The sequence below is a fragment of the Pholcus phalangioides genome, unplaced genomic scaffold (assembly GCF_987345545.1).
Source record: "Pholcus phalangioides strain wild (caught in Gottingen) unplaced genomic scaffold, Ppha-v1.0 ptg000007l_1, whole genome shotgun sequence".
NCBI classification, from domain to species: Eukaryota; Metazoa; Arthropoda; class Arachnida; order Araneae; family Pholcidae; genus Pholcus; species Pholcus phalangioides.
Genome location: NW_028301600.1, coordinates 29164493 through 29191091, shown reverse-complemented (window position 1 = coordinate 29191091; position 26599 = coordinate 29164493). Strand labels below are relative to the sequence as shown.

The 26599-nt window shown below is 36.7% G+C and overlaps 1 protein-coding gene across 11 annotated transcripts in view; it reads left to right on the top strand.

The window, feature by feature from the left end:
* LOC149085148 (silk gland factor 1-like) overlaps window positions 1–7652 on the top strand; it is a 171448-nt gene extending 163796 nt beyond the window's left edge. For all 11 annotated transcript variants that reach the window (XR_016192799.1, XR_016192801.1, XR_016192800.1 and 8 more), the window contains one exon: window positions 7159–7652. The gene's annotated coding sequence lies outside the window, so the exon portion shown is untranslated. The remainder of the gene's footprint in view (window positions 1–7158) is intronic.
* The last annotated feature ends 18947 nt before the right edge of the window (window positions 7653–26599 follow it).

The window sequence follows — 26599 nt, the reverse complement described above, 5'->3', positions numbered from 1 at the left end:
TTGCCCCCCTCCCTTCCGTTCCGGCTCTGGTTACAGAAATACGTCCTTCGCTCTAACGATGGACATACAAAAACAGTTGTGCAGGTCTATCTGGGATACCACATTGCAAATGTTGCTTAATATTACCGCTGGTGAAATAGATGCACGGCTGCCAGTTTTCAGAATCTAATTACCGTAAAAAAATGGATACTTTGGTTATTCGGTTTTAAATGTTACAAAAACCCTCAAGGCCTATGCCATTACAGTAGATGATCCAATTTAGCCGATACGTTCGTTTTATTATTTGCGTCCGTTCAAAAGTTATACAAAAATAACGGCTTATAGTGAGAGAAACACACATGGTTGCTTGTAAATTTAAGTTGCATTGAAGAGGACCACTCTTCAAATTTATTTCCAAGTTAATAAAGTTCAGTGAGAGCACCTACTTCACCAAACCTGGCCATATCGCTATATTGCAATTTACTGCCATTAGTGAGATGGGTTGGAAGTGAAGGCGCTGTCTATCGGTGGTCGCCTCGAGTTCGTCAGGGAAAATATATTATCGATATCCTCCCTTGGGTTCGAACCCGGGACCCTGACAACAACCTTCACGATGGTAGACGAGCATCTTACCACCATGCCACTCGGGCTGTGAGAGCACCTGTCTTAGTGGCTCTGCAAATGTCAAAACGGTATTTGATCTCTTGCGAAGTTTTTAGTAGCATTTGAAGTATTAATCACTGTTGCAGACGCTGTTTCAAATCATGTGGAAGGCTTCGCATTTCAATCAGTTCGTACGTGGCATTTAATCTTTATCTACCACTTTATGAAAAGTAGAATAAGAAGAAAATTATATATAATAAATATAAATGAAAATATGAGTGCAATGATAATATAATAAATAATTATTATGTAAATTATTATTGTAGGTCAGTTTAGTTAAAATTAGAGATTAAAAAAAAATAAAAATACTGTTTTTCAAAAACAATCAGTTAATGCATAACAAATTATCCCACCTGGTACATTAAAGTACCGTCAGTAGAAAAAGGGTCAGCACGCGTCACTGATTTAAATTCAGCCAGCCTAAGCAAACACTGAACCTTATATTGTGGCATGCTAACATGCTACTACTAAACCGCACATGCTCCTCGTGAACATTTTTCTCAGAAACTTCTAACGAATTGGTGGAGGTCAGAATGTGTTATGTGCTATGTACCATCGTCAAGTTCGTTTCTGTGGAATGTCTGTCAATATTCCAAAAGTGCTGCCATCATTTGTCTATTGCAAATAACTCTACAATTTCTTTTGCCTGTATTAAGTATGAATTGTAAGTGTTGCAAGTCTGATTGCTCTCGGTGGGAAGAGACTTTTTGAAATGGGATATCGGTTTGCACGTTGAGTCGATTGCACGTTATAGTTGGAAAACCACAGAAAATCAACTCCAACCGATCACAGTGATCCCATGTTGGCAGTCAGCACAGTTGCTGCGGAAAGCGTCTTAAAGCAGTTGTCGACGGTGAGCATGCATGCCCTTAGTAGAAAACTTGGAGAAATCCCCTATTGACGTTGCAGCACTTTCATAAGTAAGCATGTGGTTTTCTCAAAGTAAGCCATTACTTTTAACCCGAACACCCTGTATAAATGGGAATAATAATAATAAAAAACTATACGGACACGAATACACGAGTTCAAATTTCATGATCAGCAAGGAAATAAAATTGAAATGAATACGCATAATCTGTGTGTGTCACATACAGTTAAACATAACATTTCTATGATTTCTATGATTTTTTCTGCTTATTCGTGATTATCGTGTCTAGTAAAGATGAATTGTTTTCAATGAAAACATTTACTTCTCACTGCAAATTTGAAACAGCTTAACAAAACAAACCGTGGCAGTATAAAAAGAAGATTGAAGACTTATTGCCGCGGGGACCACTTCAGCTTTAGCTGACTTTTTAGAAGAGCAGTGAGGCTCTATAAGTATCAAACCTGACAGCGGGAAGCTGAGCCGAAGAGTCAGGAATGTTAAAAGTAAATACTAACGATCGCTCCTGTGGGTGTCGACAGAAAAGCCAAAGCAAAAACAAGAATGACTACAAAAGCGAAAAGGGAAAAGAAAAATGAGCAAAATGAAAGACAAAATAACTAATAACGAAGGGTAACGCCCCAAAACTCGGGCTTTCCGATACCTCAATTGCAATTCTGACACATGGTGATAGGTACAGGTTGAGAGGATGGGAAAAGGCGAAACATATTAATACCTGAAAGAATTGAAGGTCGGATGAGGTCCCGTCACTTGTCAACGGTACCAGAAGAATATGTTTGCTTTTGGCCATCTCCCTGTCAAAAATGCACCAAAAAAAGATGAAACCTGTTCCATACATCCATCGTTATTACTAAACAAACCTTCCAAGTCCCTTCTCTCCCTTATTATTATGATTTTCGTTATTATTATTTTTCACCATTGTTTTTTTACACAATCCGCTTTAATGAATAAAATTTATTTCGACAACTAGCATCTACGGAATTCGCACAAAAATTATCTCGATGAAAACAAAAAGTGCATTGCTCTATAACTATCTATTATTTGAAGCTTTTACCTGTGAGAGATATTAATATAGGCCTATAAAAACACAGAAGTGTGGAATATATACAAATGCGTTCTATTTTTAACTTATATACATTTATAACGAACAATTTTCGATATTGACCACATATGGTCAATTCCCACAGCGTTAACCTTATATATTCACACGGAACGCACTGCAGAGCAAGTCGATTCCAAGCGGCTGGTTAAAGACAACTTTGCTCCAAGTAGGATTCGAAACCAGTGACAAAGCTGAAGTACATATGATGCGGTAACCACAAACTTCAGCACTGTCAGGAAACTTCGGTTTGACAGTTCGCATCAACAATTTGATCTCTTAGTACTTTGCTGACTTTGTTGAATGGAATAAGCAAAGAACGAGAGCCCAAAGAAGTGGAAAGAACGTGGTTTTTGCCGAAGTTGATCGACTCGAATGTGATTTTTACAATACCTGGTCCGGAAGGGCTGGCCGGATTGCATAAAGTTCTATAAATGCTCACTTACCCCACTCATACCATTAAGAACACCCTTTATCAAACCTCATATTCATATTTTCTAACCTCCAAGTACACAGGCCAGTATTTTATAAATGTTTGTTATGTACTGTACTGTAGGTGCAATAGCGTACTGGTGTACAATAGCGTAAGCAGGGCTTTCTTGGAGAGGGGAGAATAGTTCATGTTTTTTTATTGTTTCGTTTTTTACTGCATAAATACACCATCTCTAACCACCCCCCCCCCTTCTTATGGTATTGTACGTTTTAAAAATTTATTACAGAAAAAGTAAGTCCAAGAATAAAAATATTGTACTCATTTTTTAAGATAAATTTAATAATGTCTAACTTAATTGCGAGGAATATAAAATCATGTATAAAGTGTACAGTATGAATATTTAAACTTTTAAAATAAACAAAATATTAATCTAGGCTTAATTCTTACAAAAATTATTCAAATTTATTTTACTGTTAATTGATAAAGCATTACACGAATTCATAACACTTAAAACGCTTTAGCAAAGTAAATTATTCCTCATTTTATCTCGGGGAATTATTATTTCTTAACTAGGCCGGATAGTGTTGGAGAGTTTACTGTATTTACCAATAAATTTTTGATGCCCTAAATATAACTGATTTGTATTATTCTCCTCCGTTATTAGCATTTTATTATAAAATCAGATGACTTTTACACAAGTTTATAAATACTTAATTTTGGTCGTCTACGTGTGTAATATGAATTCGTGTATATTAAAGCAATCGATGTCACGAGAACCTTTGATCAATCGGTTGATCGTGATCATATAGTTTCAGCCACTCCTTCCTCACAACAAATACTTTAACGAGAGACCGCTGTTTTTTTGAATGGGATTTTCCAGTGTGCATGTAAGGGCAAAGAGAGTAAAGCTTGGTTGCACTGAACTTCTTGAAGACCAGTAAAATCATATTTGTGTTAATTAATCATAACGAGGAGTAAACCTACAGATACCATTGCAAAAATAACATCAGTACATTAATGTTGTTACCCGCTTAATATGAAAACATTTACATAAGACTTGCAACTGACGGGGAACACGTATGGTTACTGCGTCCCCAAAAAAGTGGGGAGGGAATCACGCCATATATTGTACTATATCACAATTTCTTGTAGTAAAGCCTCTAAAGGGAGTGATATGCGAGACTGATTTAGGATCAGTAAATACGTAGGAGCAGATTCACTGTGAAGCAGCGAAATCGAATCGGCTGAGTATCTTAACATATTTAGTGACCAACCACAAGCATCCACAAACTCCAGACTTGTTTTCAATCGAGAGTTTATGGAACTTATTAGGGTGTAATCTGAGGAGTCATTCAACTGTTCCTTGAAAAACAAGATCATTATTAATAGTGCATTGTTACAAACCTAGCCTAAAATAAATTTTGAGATATTGTATGACCCCATAAACTTATTGTCATGACGAATGCGAGCTTAATTCATGCTGAAGATAATCGAAAAAAAAAATGTTAAAATGTGTATTATTTATTTTTGTTAAGCAGTGCATAAATTCGTCTTTCCATTACCTGTTAAATCTCATTCTGTATTGCACATAAAGATCAACAGTTTGTTTTCCTGACAATAAACAGACAATGAAACCTGAAAAACAGACAATTTTCAAGCATATCAATTCCAAAATTGCATGGTCGTAGTTAAATTAGTGATTTTGGAAACATCCGATAGCTGACTTGGTTATTATAATCATGATAAAAAATTTATAAATCAATTTTTTTCCCTTAAAAATTTATGAGAAATTTTTCTCTTCTATTATTTTCTAGCTACTCATCTTGGAATGCGTTGAAATTACAGCCATTCAGGGTGTCTGTTCTTCGCTCAAAGACAATGAGAGGGAGACAAATCACGTCATTTCAAGAAGCATTCTCAAAAGTATCCAAATACCACATAAATCTCAATATTAACGGGCGAATACACTACATCATCATATTAGGATTTATTTATGCAACAAGAGGGGAATATATGAATAAGTAATTGTATGAGTTCCCTTTCAAAAGTCATCCGCCAATTAATAAGCATAAAATTTCAGAATCTATATACCTACCAAAAAGCCGAATTAGTAGGTATTATTCCAAACCGAGCATCATAATTTATTGAATGGTCTTTCTAGCTATTTGTCATAAACTAATTCATCATGCTGCTTCTTGGACAATAACAAGTAACGGCCCAGTTAACGCATATTACGAATTCACAACATTGGAATACACGTATCAGTTTTGTAATAACGGGACAAGCTTCCCGTTTCACTTGTTGCAGAGCTGTAGTTGATCACTCCTAATTAGCAACTTAACTATTTAGTCGCTATTACCGCTCGAAATACGACGAATAAAGTCAGCATCGGGAACGAATACAATAACGTTACCCATTTTCAATAAATTTTCTACGCGCGCGAGTTTATTCCTTCTCCTTCCCTTTTACAAAGCGATCAGCAACAGTTTCGAAATCCCAGTAATTCTCAATGATTCACGCAGTACGAAAGTTAATCTTTGAAAAATTTAATTAATCAAACTTTAATACCGTTCCTTGTTTATCCTTCGGCCACACCGCCATAGCCGAGCTCTCAATTAAAACAATTCCATTACTCTCTTTTCTATCTCCTCTCTCTCTCTCTTCGGAGGTTGAGTTGCTTCTTCGAAGAACAGCTCCCTTTGTACTCGCGCCTTGTAGTATACGTGAGTGTGTATCATTAATCGAAGAGCTTTCGATGGATAAAGCCTTCTTTCGTTCGACGAAGGGAGATGAAAATGGAAATGAAATATCATCAGATAGGGTTACGAACAGAAAAGGACTGACTGCTGAAATCTGTATGTGCGTATGCATATGTACATTCCTCTCTCTCTATCAGTGTATCGTTAGTAGAGTGAAAGTGAGAGTTGTGTAGCGTGAGGCTGGCACCTAAACGCGCACTCTCTCTCTCTCTCTCTCTCTCTCTCTCTCTCTCTCTCTCTTTCAGAGAGCATCGTGGAGGCCTTAAAGAAAAGGATCCGAAAGAGAGAGAACTCACGAAGCATCGACGTAAACAATGTAGATGCTTCGAATGCGATAATAAAGACTTAATGCCGAAGCAAATATTGACGCGTAAGCCACATTCGTCCACACAATTTATTAGTGCCACCGTTGCCACCGTTTGCACAAACTCTTTTCCACCGCAGAAGCATCTATCAAGGGCCTTCTTTTCGTTTACCTAACCAAGTTATCAGTCCGCAATGCGCCGGTGTTTGTACTTGTGAGCTCGATCCCTCTTATGAATGTATTTACAGAGCACACATCAAAGTCTCGATTATTTTCCCAACAAGTGCTCCGGCACAAACACCACGCGTATTTGAATGTATTTGAGGAAAACCAAAGCGCTTCTCTTTGGATCTCTTGCAGATACCAGAGAAGAGAGAGACACACACACACACCACACCATACATACACACACATGGCAAAGGTACTTTTATCTCTCTCTCTCTCTCTCTCTTCTCGGTGTGTCTCCTTTTATTTTATTTCTTATTTTGTTATTATTATCATTTTATTATTATTATTTTTTTAGTGTTTGCCGCCTTTATTATTCCATTTTATTTCGGGTTGAGTTTCTCCTCTCCTCCATCTTCTTGGTCTTCTCCTCATTGCCATATCACATGCCCGCCACCAAATTCCTTCCCTCTTTTTTCCACAACCAACTCGATCGTCGTCTCCACCAGAAGCTGTCGTTTAATGACTTCTCTGCTTTGAATTATGCAAGAGAGTAAATTCCCAGCAGCGAATTGCAACCGTTAGTGGAAACTGAGAAGTTTGTTTGGGAAAACATCGCGAATTCTCGCATGTATCGTAGATTGGTAAAGAAACTCTTTTCAGCTATATATATATATTCTATCTATATATCTCTCTTTCGCTATATATATACATACACATACTGCTAGTTTTTGACCTTTCTCGGGGAATACTTGCTGGATTGTATTTCATGCAAAATAAAAACAAAACACAAAAAAAAAAAAAATGCAAATAAATAAACATGGAAAAACCTTCAACTATCATCTATATCTCTTTTCAATTCCTTTTCAGATCTGCCTCTGAGGAAAGCTACATTAAAGATTAACGAATGGAATCTAACATACCAAAATGCTGTATATTTAGATATGTATATGTACACCGTTTCGAGGAACTTCTCTCCAGCCTTTATAATGCAACGAAAAACAAAGATGCAAAATACTCAAATATTTTATTTTTTATTTTTGGAATGACAAAGAAAGAGGAATAATATTTAAATATTTGAATTGACTAAACAGCGTCATTTTTACCTCGTTTTGTTGTATCGATTGGAGAGATATTTTATTGAGTTCAAAACCCAATGTTTTGAGATTTTCTATTAAGGTGTCTTACCTTTTAACATGGTGAAAAAATATGCTCTAACAGAAATACCATTAAAAATACTATTTAACCATTGATTTACTTCAAAATTTTTATAGATGTTTTTGATTGTATGTGCTATCCTCTAGCTGTATAAAATTTTACATTTCTTTGATACTAAATTGTTTGTAAATTTTCGAAAAATGCATTAAAAACATCTTCCATGCTTGATAAAATACCATGACATCAATGTAATTGAATAAAAATAGATTCAAAATAAAGGAACTGTTCGGTTCGTGAAATTCAGCGAAAGATTGAGATTTCATCGACTTATTACAATCTTATTTGAAATTTTAAATCAGATTGAGTCAATGAAATTTCAATCTTTCGCTTAATTTTCAAAAAATCCAACTTTTAAAAAATAATTAAAAAAATATATTTTCCTTAATTGCTAATAAAATGAAAAAACAATTTCCGATCGGTTAATTCTTTCAAAAAAAAATAAGAAATGAATGACAGTGTCAAAATATCTAAGAAACAAAGTTTGAACGTGTTTTTGTCAGATCTAATACCTGAAGTTTTTGCAGCTCACCCCTAAGAGATTAGGAAAAACAATTGCACCAAAAATACTCAAACTTTGTAGAAATTTTTTAAATAATAATAATAATAATAATAATTGGCAGTTTATTACAAGAGAAACACGAAATTTAAATACAAATACAAGACAACCAAGGATACTTAAGTCCCGCACTGGTCGTTACAATAAAATGTTTGCATTCAGGGTGATTCAGAAAAGATGGGAAAAACTTTAAGAGGTGGTAGTTTACACACAAAAACAAGCAAAATAATAATAATAAATAAAAATTAAAATTAAAATTATAATAATAAAATAAAATAATAAAAATATTATTATTATTATTAATTTTAATTTTAATTTTTTTGTGTACTACCATCTCTTAAAATTTTTCCCATCTTTTCTGAATCATTCTGTATATTAAAATTATTAAAATAAAATTCATGACAAAAAAAATTAAATAAAAATACAATTATTAATGACAAAATAAAAATCAACAATTAATGAGGAGAAATAAAAATGCAATGAAATATAAGACATGAATCAACATATTCATAATGCAATTCTATATACAGGGTGCATAGCTAACCTCGAACCGCAAATTACTGACAAAACGTTGATCCTATAGAGGCATACTTCCAATTAGAAAAAGTATCCAAATAAGGTGTAGAACTCAGATACATCATTCATATTGCAAGGGGTTGTATGGTTACAAAAATAAAGAAATTAACTTTTTATTTGGTCATCCAGTCTTTTAACCCAATTAAAAGAAGAAAAAAAAGTTGTTGCCCTGACTGTCCTGAGCCGAACAAAAAAGTTCCATGCTTTTAAGAGCAATATTCGCTTAGATATTTGAATTCGAATATCGCTGAAAACGAAGGACAGAACCACACGAACTAATTTCGATCTAGCTATCTCCATCACCTCTCGCTCAAGTATATCAAATATCATCCATAACCATATTTATCTGTGACTTTTGTAGCCCATGGGTCGAGTTCCCAAGTTCCAAACAGTAGAAAGTGACCCTACCCTCCGCTCCCCCCAAAGTGTGTGAAAACTATTTTCGAATAACAAAAAACAACGAAACGAAGAATTATTGAAATATACCAGGGCAATGTCGTAAAAATTTCTGAACTACCTGATGCGTGGGCAATTTCAAATACAGGGTGGGCAAAAAGTCCGTAGAAACTTTAAAAATTCATAAAAACCGGAAAAATACCCTAAAAATAAACCGAAAAATTTGCATGGTTAGCATCGCTAGGTCCCGGTAATTTTTTTAAGACAGGAAAAAAATAACTAAAAAAAAGTCAATAGGTGACGCTGGTATGAGCAGCACGGTCCCGGGTGTATCGATCCGGTCCACCCAATCTGCCGGAACTGAAAGATGCGATCCGCCGAGAGGTGTCATGTATACATCCGGACCTGCTTCACTCTGCCATTGCTGGATTTGTGACTCGCCTGCAATGTGTTATCCGCTGTGGTGGTGGTGGTCATGTGGAGCACATACTGCTGTAATAAACGATTTGGAGGCATTCTGTTCGTTATTTGCGTATCTTTTCTTTGACTTATGTACGTCAGCGCCACCTATCGGCTGTTTTTAGGGGTTTTTTCCTGTCAAAAAAATTCCCGTGACCTAGCGATGCTAACCCTGCAAACCGTTTTTCCTTTCGGTTATTTTAACGGTTTTTATATGAATTTTTAAAGTTTCTACGGACTTTTTTCCCACTCTGTAATTAGTTGACTTAGCTGGTGCTCAGTCGTCTTATGTCGGAATTACAGAGGTTTCTTCCCATTGAAGTTAGTATTGTGTCAACCATTAGAATAATAAATGTCAAGTTACCAGGGTAGTCAAGTTACCCGGATGCCGAGTTATCGAGGTTGTACCGCAAGGGGTGCTCAACCTTTTCGATAGTGAGGGCCGCTTCATTGGTTTGAAAGTCGCGGATCACTTAAATGATCAGTAAATATGCACGAGCCACTTGAGTGAGCCAATCAAGTCAGATGGAAATGTTCCGTGGTCCATTTAAATCATGTGGAAATGTGCTGTGGGCCACTTGAGTGACCAGGAACTGTGCCGCAGATAACTTAAGTGAAGCTGAACTGCGGTCCACTTAAGTGCTCTGTAACTGTGTCGCGGGCCACTCAAGTGGCCTTAAAATATATCGTGGGTTTCTTGAGTAATCTGACAAATGTGCCGATTAGTTAATTTTTGAAATTTATGTTTGATGTCTTGGGCCACATCACATGATTCCAAGGACCACATTTCGCCCGCGGGCCATGGGTTGAGCGTTTATGTTCTACCGTATAATCAATGATAGGATATAAGAAATCATTATTTTATTTCAAATATAGTCATAATCCGACTTTCACCACCCCGATTTAAGCGATCTCGGAATTACGCCATTTCATAAGCGTTATGAAATTATACTTTAGATGGAAACAATAATTAACTATGATGTTATACATCAATAAAAATATATTGTCCATTCCAGAACACACCACATGTAGTTAAGTTGAGCTTATTTTTAAGGAGCTAATATAAAAGTAGGAAACGGCAAAGTTGCTCAAGATCTAAACTTTGCCAGAGATTTTTAAAACCAATTTGGATCTTTTAGAATCATTTGGAAACATACCTTCCATTTTTTTAAGAATGGTTTGGTCACCATTTAATACGTTAAGTCCAAAATGATGTTATTTACATCATTTTGAAAATTTAATGAGAGACAAGGCGCCCGGCTGCTCATCTGCCAAATAATTTCAACACTTACACATTTTACTTGAATTCATACAAAGAAACTGAAACTTAAACAAAATTGCCCTGCTGTATAGCAAAAAGCTCATTTATTTCCATAGACCAAAATTGCACCACTTATTGCACTACACAATTGATTTGATGTGTAGTTAAGAATCGAGAGGAAATTTTGCAACCACATTCTTAACTAAGAATCGTTGTTCTTCCGTAGTCAAGAATCGAGTTAAGAACCGAGGCTACCCACTTCTTACCTCGATTCTTAGTAAACAATTTTTTCTTCCATGCGAGATGGAAGAAAACTGTGGATAAATTCTTTAAATTCTTTCTTTAATAGGAATTTTTTAATGATTCTTATTTTAAAAAATGTAAAAAAAATTTAACAGATGCATTTTTATTTCCGAGAGAGAGAATAAGGAATTCGTCAAACTTTTCAAGTTATCGGAAAGTTATCTGAAGGTTGTGTGGGAGAGTAGAAAACAGTGCTGGAGTCTATATACAGCACATATATGTTGATAATAGTGATAAAATATCGGATCATTTCGATAAAGTTTGATAAATTTTGCTACATTTATCACATTTACCAGTGATTATGCATTGCAGAGGTTGGCGCGCTAACCCCTCGTTGTGGGACTCCCTTCATTAGTAATCTTTTTCTGTGGTCACATGTTATCTTTTCTGTTGTACGCCTGTGTCAGGAAAGTTTCTGAAAAGGATGAGCTGGGATTAAACTCGCGACACCTCTAAACATCCTTTGGTACTTCAGGAGCGTATCTTATCGACCTGGACTACCGCGCCCTTGACAGCAATTTTTTTTTTCCGACAAGCTTAGTGTTTTTCAGAAATATTGGTTCCAATTAACCTCTATTTAATGTATTTGTATGCAAAATCACACCTATCGCGTAACTACGGGGTATTACTGTACTGCAGTGTTTCTCAACCTTTCTGAAAACAAGGACCGGTAAAATGTCTGAAACAATTTTACGGACCACTCGTGTCTCGTATTACGGGGCATACCTGTAATTTTCGTTCTGATTTTTTTATACATTTGTCCCGTTTTTTTTCAACGCTCGCGCTATACTTATTTGAACTTGTAATAATTATACTGAAGTCGTAATACATACACGCAGCGTTTTCGTAAAAAATTTATTTACAAATACAAATACAACGCCACAACAGGCAAAATGCCCAGCGAGGTGTAATAATTATGGCAAAAATTATAAATGTTCATCTCACATATTTGTCAGGTTTAACGTTTTCTTCCGCAATTTTTTAGCACTTTCACTTACGATCAGTTAATTGTTCCTACTTTTGGCAATGTTTTTTGATAAACAATTGGCGATGTTCCGTATTTTCCTGAATATTATTTAAGATCCCAGCTTACAGTGTTTTTCTTAATGAAATATGGTTATTTTTTGAATATTTGAATATTTTTTTCGAGAAATACTGTACATTTTTGTCAACTGCGAGCAGTCCTTCATTTTCACACCCTTCACCAATTTTAGCAGTAATTTGCACAAATTGGATTTAAAACCATAAATTGTCATTTTTGGCAAAATTTAGTGACATCCCATACTTACGATCGCAATTTCCTCGATGATGTATGGTGAACCTAAGAATGAAAGGTATAATTTTATTTGAACCCATATGGATTTTTCTTACATCAATTACAACGGATGAATAATTTTATCAAGTCTGCCTGCGGACCACCTATGCCATTGTCGCAGACCACCTCTAGTCCACGGACCATCAAGCACGGATCCAGTGGGGGAGGGGGGCGATGAGCGCAATCGCCCCTTCCAAGAGCCGAATAACATGGGAGAAATTTGTCTGTCCCGTAAAATACAGGATGATCCAGTGCACCAATATAATCAATAAGTCGCTTCTCCGACACATCGTCCTTTATCCGCCTGCCTTCACTCGATTCGCAGCTGAAGATATCTGCCTTGGCTTCATTAGCAGCTGGACATGCCTGCCTCGGCTTTGTTTGAGCTGAAGATATCTGCCTCGGCTTCGTTAGCAGCTGAGGATGCGTGCGTCCACTCCATTCGCAGCTGCAGATGTCCGCCTTCGCTCCATTTGAATCTGAAGATACCTACCTCTGTTCCATTCGCAACAGGCCTCCAGTCAGCGCTCAGGAACGGATCCAGGAGTAGGGAAGCATGGCCGTACGCAGTATTTTCTGGAGGGGGGGCCTTGGCTCAAGGGGGGGTTATAACCCCCCCCCCTCCGTTGCGTACACCAATGGGGGAGGCGATAGGCAAGAGCAGAATAATATGGGAAAATTTGTCCGTCCCGTAAAATACGGTACGATCCAACGAATTTACACAATTCGCCCCCTCCCGACACATCATCCTGGATTCACGCCTGCTAACCATAGGTTGAGAAACGCTGCCGTACTATGTCTTCTTGTCGTGATGTTTCTCATGTCTCGTGAAATCTCATGTCTTCACGTCGTGAATCGAAAATAGGATTTGGAATTTTCCAGAATCTTCCAACGAGAGAAGATGTGAAATTTCAATAACGAGTACGTGAATTTTCGGATAGGCAACAAGAATTTCAAGCGAAGAACGTAGCCGTAACTTTTGCCGAAGGTTATGCAAATCAGCTGGATAAGTACAGGAGCAAGCTTCCAAATTAGTGGAGCGATCACGTGCAAACACAGGTACCAATGAAATTACATAGCGCTTTTTCGCTAACGGCCGTTTGCATAGAGAGGGGGGGGGGGCGAACCGGATATGACGCGGCTCAGTTCCAACTCCTCGCTTCCGGTTAAGGTTTACTTTTGGCGACCGGAGAAAAGGCGGGCGCCGCACTTAACGCCCCGGGGCGGATAAAGGATTAAAATGGCACGCGTTCACAAGATGCAATAAACGGAGAATTTCCGTTTTCCACTCTTACCATTAATCCCTTATTTCTAGTGATATGTCTATTGGAAGATTATCCTTTTTTTTTTTTTTACTCTCGCTCTCTTCCATAAATCAACATCCAAAGAGAGTGTTATGCTCAAAAGTGTGATGACTCACTCACCCGTTTTCCATAAAGAAATTCAATTTCTCTCACTGTCACATCACTGTTATCTCGTATCTTTAATTAACGTACAGGGAATACCGAAAATCAGAGCCGCCCTTTCGGGGTGTGTGACGCCCGTGTTTTTGGGGGCCCCCGCACTTACGGTAATGATGATTTATTTAGTAAATTTCGAATTTTCATCAGGTCTGGAATTGTTTCTCTCGTTTATTCAGAATTTTTATCAGGTCTGGAATTATTTCTTTCATTTGTTCAGAATTTTCATCAATTCTAGAAATACAAGTATTTCTCTCTCATTTATTCAGAATTTTCATCAATTCTAGAAATACAAGTATTTCTCTCTCATTTATTCAGAATTTTCATCAATTCTAGAAGTATTTCTCTCATTTATTTAAATCTATTTATTAAAATTTATTATCCCGTTAAATACGGAATGATCCAACGAACCTTCACAACAATTTGCCTCTCCCGACACATCAGGACCGGGACTAGAGGGGCACGGGGGGGGGGCGAAATTTAGGGGGTAGCAGTTGTTTTAGGTGGGAACAAAGAACGCCATTATAAAATTATCGAATTTGGTGGGGTGTACAACATACCTAGTTACGGCGCTGCGACACATCGCCATGGATTCGCGCCTAGCTCTGCTGAATTCGCGGATGGAGATGCCTGCCTGAGCTCCATTCGCAGCTGGAGATGCCTTCTCGGCTTAATTCGCTGCTAGAGGTGTCTGCCTTCGCTCAGGCGCAACCCAGAGGGGTGAGAGGGGGCGATTAACCCTAACAAAAGCCAATTAATACGGGAAAATTTTTCTTCTTAAAATACGGGATCATCTAACGAATCTATATAGCCTAATTCGTCGAGAGCCTCACTTTCAGACGAATGACCCTGGATCCGCGTTTGGCTGAGGTCTTTGTCGAGGCACCGGACCAGATTTTTTCAATGGTTTCTCAAAAGTGAATTTATAGTGTGAAAAGACAAAAATTGATAAGAGTCGTAGCGGGCAACAGCCTTTTTAGACCTACCCTTGTTGTGAAGGCCAAATTGTGTTATAATTTTAGAGAATAATTTCAAGCTGCACTATTCAAGTAAAGCGTTTCTCAGCCTCTCTGAACACAAAGACTAGTAAAGTATCGAAAAGCAAGGGTTATTTAATGTTTTATTTTCCACGGACCCTTTGTAGGAATAATATGGAGTCCACGGATATCTCGTGCTAGTGAAATGAAGACAACGGACCAGAGTTGTCTTAAAAGCATCATAGGCAACCGGGCGAAATTATTTTTCTGGGGGGGGGGGGGGGGCCCTACTTGGCTAGAAGTACCTGCATATCACCAGACATGATTATTCTCTAAAATTGTAACCGGATCGCCTTATCATCTTTCGTACTTAAGGCCCTCTGCTCATGCTCGTGTGGGCCATGCATTAAGACGGCACTGTCACGGGCCATTTTACAAAATAATGTTCAGTATACAGGGTGTCCTGTAAGTGCTAATGCGACCTTTGTCTAACTAAACGCCCATCGTAGAGTTATAGTTTCAATTTAAAAAATGCTTAAAATACCTTCAAAAATTACCCTGCACCAGTTTTGGGAATAAAAATACGGTGTATCAAAATACAAAATCTAAATTTTCATACGATCCCTCTGTCCTCTAACTTCCAATGAGAAAGTTGTTACCCTGCCTCTCCTGAGGCAATAAAAAAAATTCCAAGTTTCTAAGTGCAATATTACTTCTACGACGGACGGTTGATGAGATAAAGGCCGCATTAGGATTTACAACACACAAATACAAGTACAACACCACAACAGGCAAAATGCCCAACGAGGTGGCTGAGAAAAAGATGCCCATAAAAATATGGATGTCATATAATTCAAAAATACAGCAACCCAATTAAAAATGCAATTAACAAAAATTATAAACAATATATGCACATGACAAAATATTATACAATGCCCATAAAGTATATTTATGGCTGTCTTATTCTAAGTATGGATAGCTTCTCGATTTACCCCAACATGTTTATCGTATTTCTTTTTGAACGTGTCGATTGTGTTACAATTTACTACCTCCGGTGGTATGCTATTCCATTTATTAACAACCCTATTAGAGAAAAAATCCCTGCGACACCATAACCTTGCATTGTCCTCCACCAATCGATACTGGTGTCCCCTTGTAAAAGCAGTCGATTGGCGGTGTACTAAAAGTTCATGGTCCATCCTATCCATCCCATTGAAAATTTTGACCACTTCGATCATATCTCCTCGACACCTGCGTTCATCTAATGTAAATATATTTTAAAAAAATGAAGTCTCTCTTCATAACTCAAGCTCTGTGTGCTAATAAGGACACACGTAGCTCTTCTCTGCACCCCTTCAACCAAGTCTATATCCCTCTGTAGGTATGGTCTCCAAACCTTGTATAGCAATTAAAAAAACAATAATTGAATTTGTTTCTCAGCCAAGCTCACGGTTTTCCTAAAATCTATCCAAGAAACCGAAGGGTCCATGGACTCCGGCTTAAGAACCCCTGTCTTTTAAACCATTCGACAGATAGTATAGGTGTGTTATTTTTTATTTAAATCTGTGAATGTTTCTGATATCACCGTAATTTCTGGAAGAAATGCCTCATTACCGTCAGCGCCGCATTTACGAAAAACTGACAAAATATGAAAAATCTGAAACTGTTGTTCTAAACCTATTTGGTCGCTGGTCGCAAGAGAGAGAGGACTCCTGAGATGGGTCGGACAAATCTGCGTACAACCGGGTTATAAATTCGTTTGTTGCGTCACTGGTTTCAGTGTAACGATATCGGTGTCCTCGGTATCTTGGGATCCAGACATTTTTGTTGTCTTTTGAGCCAGGATTTTATATACAGTGTTTCTAAAGAGAAGTCGACATTCGAAAAGGCACATTATTAAATTATGAACAGGAATGCTAAAAAAATTACAAAAAACACTTCATGAACACAAAATTAATGGAAATTCGGAATTGATGAGAATCCAAAGCTAATGAAAGAATTATTACAGAATTTTAAAAAAAAATTCTATGGAAGCCATTCCAATGTGGAAACATAGTTCCAGAATTTATGAAAGTAATTATTTCAGAATTGGTGAATGTTTTCAATAATTTGAGAATATCTCTTTAATTTGGGACCCTGAGCTCAGGTCCTTTTGGCCAACCTGAAAAGACGCTGTTATATAATAATATATATATATATATACACATACAGTATATCCTTTATTTCGGAAATTAAACATTTTTTAATCATGTTTAACCACTTGCTTGATTTGCCCGTGTCAGACACGGGCATTCGCTTTTTCCCGAAGTTGATTTGCCCGTGTCTAGCACGGCATCATAATCCTTGACCCTAGAGGGCACCAACATTGAACGAAAAGTAAAAATTTAAATCTGCACAAACATTATGGCTTCATGCGACATTCGTCTGCAGATGGTGACACTAGATCATCTAGTTTAACAAACTTTTCGTTCCATCGGCCCCTTCTTTAAAAATTTTTCCTTCTCATCTCCCCCAACTCAAGCCACCCCATAAGATCCTGTACTAAACCCTGAGCTTCTACCGCCCCCTGAACCTTTCGCCCCCGGGGGACGATATTGCCCACTTTGGGAAACACTGCACTCGATGAAAGGGGTATGGACTGCTACGATAGCGGTATTTAGGATCCCGATAGACCAATCATATGATTCTGATAATCTTTTATGCTTCGGTTCCGATTCGCCAGTGTTTTTCTGTTTTGGTAATCTTTGCCCCTAGAGGGCGCTAACGAAAGGTAAACACTTAACTAAATTTGCACAATCGCTATGACAACAGCAATATATAATGATATCTAGATGCACAATAATTGCATAGATACATAATCTAGAATAATAATAGCATAATCTAAAAAATATATTATTTATATTCCATGAAAAAAAAATTCAAATAAGAGCTTTTGAAAAAAATAATAATTTCAACAAAATATAATAAATGAATCAATATTTTTAGATTTTTAAAATTAAGCACGAATTTTCTGTAATTCTCCTTTATTCCTAGTAACAGACATATGAATAGACAAAACAAATAACAAAAACCTGACATTTTCTGTGCAGAAAAAAATTAAAAACCCGTCAGGGGTATAATATACCGATATATAAATATACCCATGAGTCGTGTTGTTGATTTAATGGGTCGTAGCTGAAAAAGGTTGGGAACCCCTGGTCTATGTAGGGCTACATAGGCCTCGTTCTTATTTTTTTGGTTCATCCTCTTCTTCGTTATAATGCAAAAAACACAATTTATAGGATAACCTATTATTTCCCAATTCTCACAATGAAGATGATAAGTGGTGACACCACTCATGATCTTTTTTACCAGATAGATAACACCATAATGTACTTGCACGCCATCTGCTTATTTTGATTCGATTCAAATCCTTGATTTAATCGACGAAAGCCTAAATCAAAAAAATCAGTTTACAAATATATGTAATAATAATTCAAGAATTCCTACTGGCATTGCATATTTGAATTTTTTTTGCTATTAAATTTTAATTTAATTATTTTGATGATAAATACGAAAATTTCCGCATCAAACATTCATTATGGTCACAATATTGGAATTCAGAATATTTGAAAAAAGAACTTTCTAGATGAATTATTACACAAATAGGTGTCAGAAAATTATTATTATGTTTTGAAAAATGGGGTTTTTTTTTTTCGTATGAAAAATTTGAAATTTCTTAAATCATACATATATCCATAATTTGCTCTACGAAATTTCGCTTAAGCGGCTTTATGCTGCCATCTAGTGTTCAAAATAGAATACATGAATAAAAAGCTTGAAGTTAGCATTACGAACAAGCTGACCATATTTCTACAAACAATTGCGGGATATCAATGAGGCTTATTGGATCACGTGATATTTATCTTTTTTTTTTTTTTTTTTTGAGGGACATACGAGGTAACCAATATGGCGACTTCCTGTGCGATTCATGAAAGAAATAAATCTAAATTAAAGAAACATAGAAATGAATCGTTTTTCCCCTTATTAATGGGATGCTTCTCCTTATTAAAAATGCTTGATTAAAGCTGCAGTTTTTCAATGTAATTTATATGTGCCCATAATTAATTTAAAAACATCCTAAACTATATGGATTGATGCAATTGGATAATATAACACAATACGGAGACATTAATTCTCATTTTCGCGCTTGAGAAGATAAAAAGTTTAAATCAATGTGTTATTGCATGGATATCGACCTCAAAAGTGGGTCTGGCTCATTATTTTATATTTAATTTTCTAGGCTTCGTATCTCTAAGTGAGCTCAATATTTCAAAAACCAAAGATTCAATTCAATTTTTAAAATTACTCATGTGGCGGAACACCCCACTAAATTTTTGCATTTCTACGCTAAAATCGGCAATTTTAACATTGATCTGTGTGGGGATCATCCCATGGAGGAAAGTACAAAGAAAACTTTCTTTCCTCTATGGGATCATCCAGTGTATGTCTCTTAGGAGTGATGCTGATGATGATTATGACGTCTATTCGAAAAGCCTCATATCTAGTGTGACCATACGTCCCGTATTTCCCGGGCCAGTCCCGGTTTTCTTTCTTTTTCGGTCCGTCCCGACATTTTGGCAAAAGTGTCCCGGTTTTTCCCGTATTTTACACGAAATTGGATTTTTATTCTTTGAAGTCAAAGATTGAAATTATTTTTCAACTCATAAATTGTATTATGATAATTACAACTATAAATAACATTAATCTCCCACATTTGTCATGTTGAACTTGAACGTTTTATTTCGTGGAATTTATTTTAATCCACTGCAATTTGCAGTACCGCTTCGTTTCCGCCATTGCGATTTTTCCGTAATTTCAGCAATATTTGGCAACGTTGTACATTTTTGGCGTTGTTCTTGGCGATAATTGGCGATGACCCGTATTTTCCTACATTCGGAATCTCCATTTCCCGTATTTCTCTCGAGGAAATATGGTCAGCTTACTCATATCGGGAAAAAATAAGGGGCATACCCAATGAGGCTTTTCGAACAGACGTCATAATCATCATCAGCATCACTCTGAGGGACAAACACTAAATGATCCCCATAGAGATCAATGTTAAAATTACCGATTTTAGCGTAGAAATGCGAAAATTTAGTGGGGTTTTCCGCCACATCAGTAATTTTAAAAATTGAATTGAATTTTTGATTTTCGAAGCATTGACTTCACTTAGAGATACGAAGCTTAGAAAATTAAGTATAAAATAATGAGCCAGGACCACTTTTGAGGTGGATATCCACGCAATAACATTGATTTAAACTTTTTATTTATATCTTCTCAAGCACGAAAATGAGAATTAATGTCTCTGTATTGTCTTATATTATCCAATTTCTTCAATCTAAATAGTTTAGGATGTTTTTAAATTAATTACGGGCCCATATAAATTATATAGAAGAACCGCAGCTTTAATCAAGCATGTTTTGAAGGAAAAACAGTTGGAAACCAAATATTGTTGGATTCTGTAAGTGTATAGTCAATATATATATATATATAAAATATATAAAAGCTTTATTTCTTCACACCTTAATTTTTCTTCTGAGCTCTCTGCAGCCCTCCAAACCACCTGTCATGCCCCTTTCTCCATTTGCTTCCGCTAATAAACGTACCGTTTACCGCATAATTCTATTGATCTTTGTTGTAGAGATATTTAATTTTGAAATAAGGGCTTATTCGCTGATCACCCTGTATCATCCAATTGCATCAATCTATATAGTTTAGGATATTTTTAAATTAATTACGGGCCCATATAAATTACATGGAAGAAATTCCGCAGCTTTAATCAAGCATTTTTTGAAGGAAAAACAGGCAGATATCGATAACCCGAAGTTTTAAAAAAATTCGAAATTTCTAGCTTCCATTAAAAAGAAGAAAAAACGATTCATTTCTATGTTTCTTTAATTTAGATTTGTTTCTTTCATGAGTCGCCATATTGGTTACTTTGTATGTCCCTCAAGAAAAAGGGAATTATCACGTGATCCAAAAAGCCTCATTATCGCCAAAATTATGTCAAATGTGAAAACGTTTCCAATTATTGCTAAAATCATGTCATGTCCAGCTCATGTCCCGCCTCTCTGTTTCAGTGAAAAGATTTCAGCAAGTGGTCGAAGAGAACCTGGACCATGCTGAAAATGTGCGTGTAGGTGTTCTGAACCTAACGTGAAGTTTGTTTCCGTGTGATATTTGTTATAGTGCTGCCATCTGCCATCAAACTATGAGTGATATGTAACAGTTGAATAATTTTGCCGTTGTAAGCCCGTTAAAATCACCGAAAAATTGTCGATCATGGATTTGCATCCACTGCAAATTCCAGTGGATTCAAATAAATACCACGGAAAAAAAGAATGTAAAAAAAGACAAATTTGTGAGATGAATAATTATATTTATTGTCATAATATAATTTAGAAGTTGTGAAAACAAATGATCAATTGTAATCTTTGATTTCAAGTGGGGCATTCTTGAACAAAAGTCGGGACGGCCAAAATTAAGTGAAAATACCGGACGTATGGTCGTCCTAATTGCAGTAAATAAAGTGAGAAACTGGCAATCAATAAATCATTCAAGTGTTCTTGAATGTTACATTAATTGAATGAAGTGAAATGTTTGTGAATGTGTGCGTGTCAAAAAAATTAGAAAAATATTGTTTGAGATTTTACACAAAGACTGTATCACAAACTGTAAACTGTATCACAAAACACAAATATTATCAACAAAAGCAACAGCAGAAATGAAATTTTTCACTCAAATCCCATGAGGTAACATAAAAATGTAAATATTCGGTGATATTTCCTGCAGACGATTTAGTGAATTCTAAAAAATAATTAATAGTAAAAAATATCTTGGAATGAGGCAAAAAAATGTAAATATTATCTTGGGTCTGTCTCAACTAAAAATACGGGAATTTTTTTTTCAAATAGTCTACATCTTGTGTATTAAGCATTGATTCAAAAATGGCTATTTCAGGTATGTTTTGTTATGTACTCTCTTTATATATATAAAATTAATTTTCTTTGTGTGTGTGTTCGTTCTCTATATGCAAATTTGGAATTTTAGATCGATCGTATCGTCGCCAAGTTTTACATATATACCAAAGAGGGCCCGGATTGAACTACTTAAAACGTTTCTCAGAGCGAGCAAATGCCCGAAATGGGCAAAAAAACTTTCGGTCAGCAATGGTTCCTGGGGCCTCAACAATCACTTTCGGAATGCTTACTTTGGTTACCGTGGTTCCCCAGTAACGCGTTTCAGACATGTATATTCCTTTACAATGGTTTGTCACTTCTTTAATGCTACCCATATTATGTATGTTAATTCCTTTATAATGGTTTCTCATTTTTTCAATCCTCCCAGTAATTGAAGAAAACCCGGGCAGCAGCGGGTATTATAGCCAGTTTTATAATAAATGAACATGATTTTTTTTAATGAAGGGATTTATATATAGAGAAGACTGAAGGAAGACAACCAAGCGTTCCTTTTTTGTAATAGTTTTTTTTTGCATTGTGGGCTCAAGGCTAATGCACAATAAAGATATTATTATTATATAGAGAAGACTGAAGAGTCACATGCCATTATGTCTGAAAAGAAAAGTTTTTAACCAGTGTGTGCTACCAGCACTGACTTATGTAGCTGAAACATGGACACTCACAAGCAAGACGATACAAAGGCTACAGACAACACAAAGGAGCGTGGAAAGATGTATGCTAGGCATCACAAGGAGAGACAGAAAACGAATCACTTGGATAAGGAACCACACAAAGATGTATGATATCATGGAAAGAATTAAACGTGTGAAATGGAAATGGGCTGGACATATTGCAAGAAGACCGGACAACAGATGGACCACAAGTATTCTAGATAGGTACCCCCGTGGTGTTAAATGTCCGAGAAGGCGTCCCCACGCAAGATGGATTGACGAGATCAGGAAAGTGGCAGGAGTCAACTGGATGGCTACAGCATCAGACAGAGCAGAATGGAAAAATTTAGAGGAGACCTTCATCCAGCAGTGGATTGGAATATATATATATATATATATATATAAATATATATATATATATATATATATATATAAATATATATATATATATATATAAATATATAAATATATATATATATATATATATATAAATATATAAATATATATATATATATATATATATATATAAACAAAATTTTAATTGAATTAACGCTGCAAAAATAAAACTCCGTAATTTTAAACTAAAACAGCAAAAGATTTTCGAAAGTAAAGAAGCAAAAAACAGAAAATAATGAGCATGGAAGCTGGAAAAACAGGGGAGGGGGGGGATTTAAAAAATTCAAGAAATACTTCTCCAAACGCATCCTGTAGAAAAGTATCAACACCGGCCCTACCTTGTCCATCCGGCCCTCAAAACGTGTTCCGGTAGAAAATTATCTTGATACTTTTGTGTTGCGTGTGTTGAAATACACACACACAATCTTCCAATCTCTAAATATTTCACGGATCCTTCAAGTGCTCAGGAAACGTGTTCGGGCTGCTTAAGTGCTCTGTAACTGCGCAACGCATCACTCAAGTGATCCGTAATTATGCCACGATCACTTAAGTAATCTGGGAATGTTTCACGGGTAACTTGAGTGATATAGAACCGCACTGGGGGGCCGCTTAAGTGCTCTAAAATTATGCCACATGTCACTCAAGGGATCTTTAAATGTGCCACGGATCGTTTAAGTGTTCTGGAAAAGTGTTCTGCCACGGGCCTACTTAAGTGTTCTGGAAAAGTGTTCTGCCACGGGCCTACTTAAGTGTTCTGGAAAAGTGTTCTGCCACGGGCCTACTTAAGTCATCTGAAAATGTGCCAGGGGCCACTTAAATGCGCTGGAATTGTTCCACGGGTCATTTAAGCAATCTGTAAATGTGCCGCCTAGTTCCTTTTTACAAAATTGTGTTTGAGGGGCCAAGCCACATGAGATAACCTTCAGGGCCACATTTGGTCTGTTGAGTTTACCATGTATAGCTAGGGGTACTGCTATTTTGGATTTAGTTCTTACTAGTTCTGAGGATCTAGTTGAACATGTTTTGGTGGGGGAAGAGTTTTCTTCCAGTGATCATCGTATCGTCAGATTTCACTGTAACTTTTCCTCGGGTAAGGTTGATAACAAAAGACTGATTCCTTGTTTTCGGAGAACTGACTTTGATGTTTTGAGAAGAAGGTTAGCGGAAGTTTTCAAAGACCGGTTGGAATCAGTAGGTGTGGTAAGTCAATGGGAAGAATTTAGTACGAAGCTGTCCTCTGTTTTGCACGACGTCATACCCTTTGTTCGAAAAAAGCGTGTTTGTACATCGCACCCTCTATGGTTCACGGATAGCGTGCGGAACCTTTATCTTGAAAAGAAAAAGCATTCAGAGAGTTTTTTAAAGTGGACGAGGTGACCTATCATTGTTTATTGATAAAAGAAGACTGTTGAAGAAAGCGATAAGGGATAGTAAAAAGGAAGTTGAATCTAGGTTGGCAGATAACATTGGCTCTGACTCAAAATCATTTTTTCGATACGTCAATAATGGATGTACGGGGACAGTTGGCCCCCTCTCGATAGGAGGCTCTAGGGTAGAGAGCAATGTAGGCATGTGTAGTGCTTTCAATGACTTTTTCCGCGTCGGTTTTTAATGGAGATAATGATATTCGATATACGGGGATTGCATGGGGTAATAAAACCCTCAACGATATTCAAGTAGAAGACGTGGAGCTCCTAAATCTTCTAAGAAATGTATGTGCAAGCAAAGCACCAGGACCAGATGATATCTATCCCAGGGTCCTCAGGGAATGTGCTAATGAATTGTTGGGGCTAGTCGCACAGATATACAGGAGTAGTGTTGCTGAGGGTATCATCCCAAGAGATTGGAAACTTGCTAACGTTATTCTGATATTTAAGAAGGGTAGTAGAGAAGCTGTGCCCAATTATCGTCCAGTGAGTTTCACGAGCTCCATCTCGAAAATTTTGGAAATTATCATCAAAAGGCAGTTTGTGAAGTGGATAGACGAGAATAATGTGTTGTCGGATAATCAGCATGGATTCAGGAAGGGGAAGTCATGTGTAACTAACTTCCTTTGCTTCTATGATTACGTGACTAAGGCTTTGGGTAAGAGCAAAAATGTCGACGTTGTTTACCTTGATTTCCAGAAGGCATTCGATCGGGTCCAACATGGCAAACTCTTGCAGCGTTTACACGAGATTGGAATAGGGGGGAACTTGCTGAATTGGATAGAATCGTGGTTAAGAGATAGGTCGCAACGAGTTATGGTGAGCGGGGAATTCTCTGATTGGACAGACGTCACAAGTGGAGTTCCTCAGGGAAGTGTCCTTGGCCCCATACTTTTTTCACTTTTTATCGACAAACTCGATCAGGGTATCGATGGGATTACTAGCAAATTCGCAGATGATGTGAAGCTAATGGGGGTAATCGGGAATCAAAGCGATAGGGAGTTGCTCCAGACCAACTTAAACAGGATTGCAGCATGGGCAATTGAATGGAGCATGACGTTTAGCGTAGATAAGTGCATGGTCGCTCATTTTGGTTCGAACAACCCACGGTTCTCTTACGAGTTGAATGGTGTCACTATCCTGTATGCAACTAGGGTCACCGATTTGGGAATTCTCATTGACGAGCGACTTAGGTTTTCTGAACATTGTTCAGCGGTGGTCAAAAAAGTGAATAGAATGCTTGGTCTCATTTTCAAAAAGGTCTCTTCGCGTTCTCCTAAAGTCATTCCTCCGCTTCTTCGAGGCTTAGTTCGTCCTGGACTGGAGTATGCTGTAAGGTTTTGGAGACCATACCTACAGAGGGACATAGACTTGGTTGAAGGGGTGCAGAGAAGAGCTACGCGTGTCCTTATTGGCACACAGGGCTTGAGTTATGAAGAGAGACTTCATGTTTTGAATATGTTTACATTGGATGAACGCAGGTGTCGAGGAGATATGATCGAAGTGGTCAAAATTTTCAATGGGATGGATAGGATGGACCATGAAGTTTTAGTACACCGCCAATCGACTGCTTTTACAAGGGGACACCAGTATCGATTGGTGAGGGACAATGCAAAGCTATGGTGTCGCAGGGAATTTTTCTCTAATAGGATTGTTAATAAATGAAATAGCTTACCCCCGGAGGTAGTAAATTGTAACACAATTGACACGTTCAAAAAGAAATACGATAAACATGTTGGGGTAAATCGAGAAGCTATCCATTCTTAGAATAAGACAACCATAAGTATTCTTTATGGAGCGTTATATAATTTTATCATGTGTATATATTGTTTATAATTTGTGTTAAGTGCATTTTTAATTGGGTTGCTGTATTTTTGAAATATATGACATCCATATTTTTATGGGCATCTTTTTATCAGCCACCTCGTTGGACATTTTGTCTGTTGTGGCGTTGTATTTGTATTTGTAAAGGGTGGGTCGCAATGAATTCCTTAAAGAGAAATTTTGAGTTCTTACCCTTCAAATAGGATTGAAATTAACAGAAATCGATTATAACAACATATAAAGGTATTTTCTTTCGAAATTTTAATTTTTTTTAAATGTTTTTTACATTAAAAGAATTCTCAGCGGTTTTCTCTCATTCAATTTACTATCTTTTACTAATTTTAACACATTCTATAGCAAATGAAATTAAATTTATCCTTTTTATATATACAGAAAAAAAATTGAAGTGAATTTATGAGAGACATATATACTACCTATGCCTGTACCGACGATTAGAAAAATTACATTGTA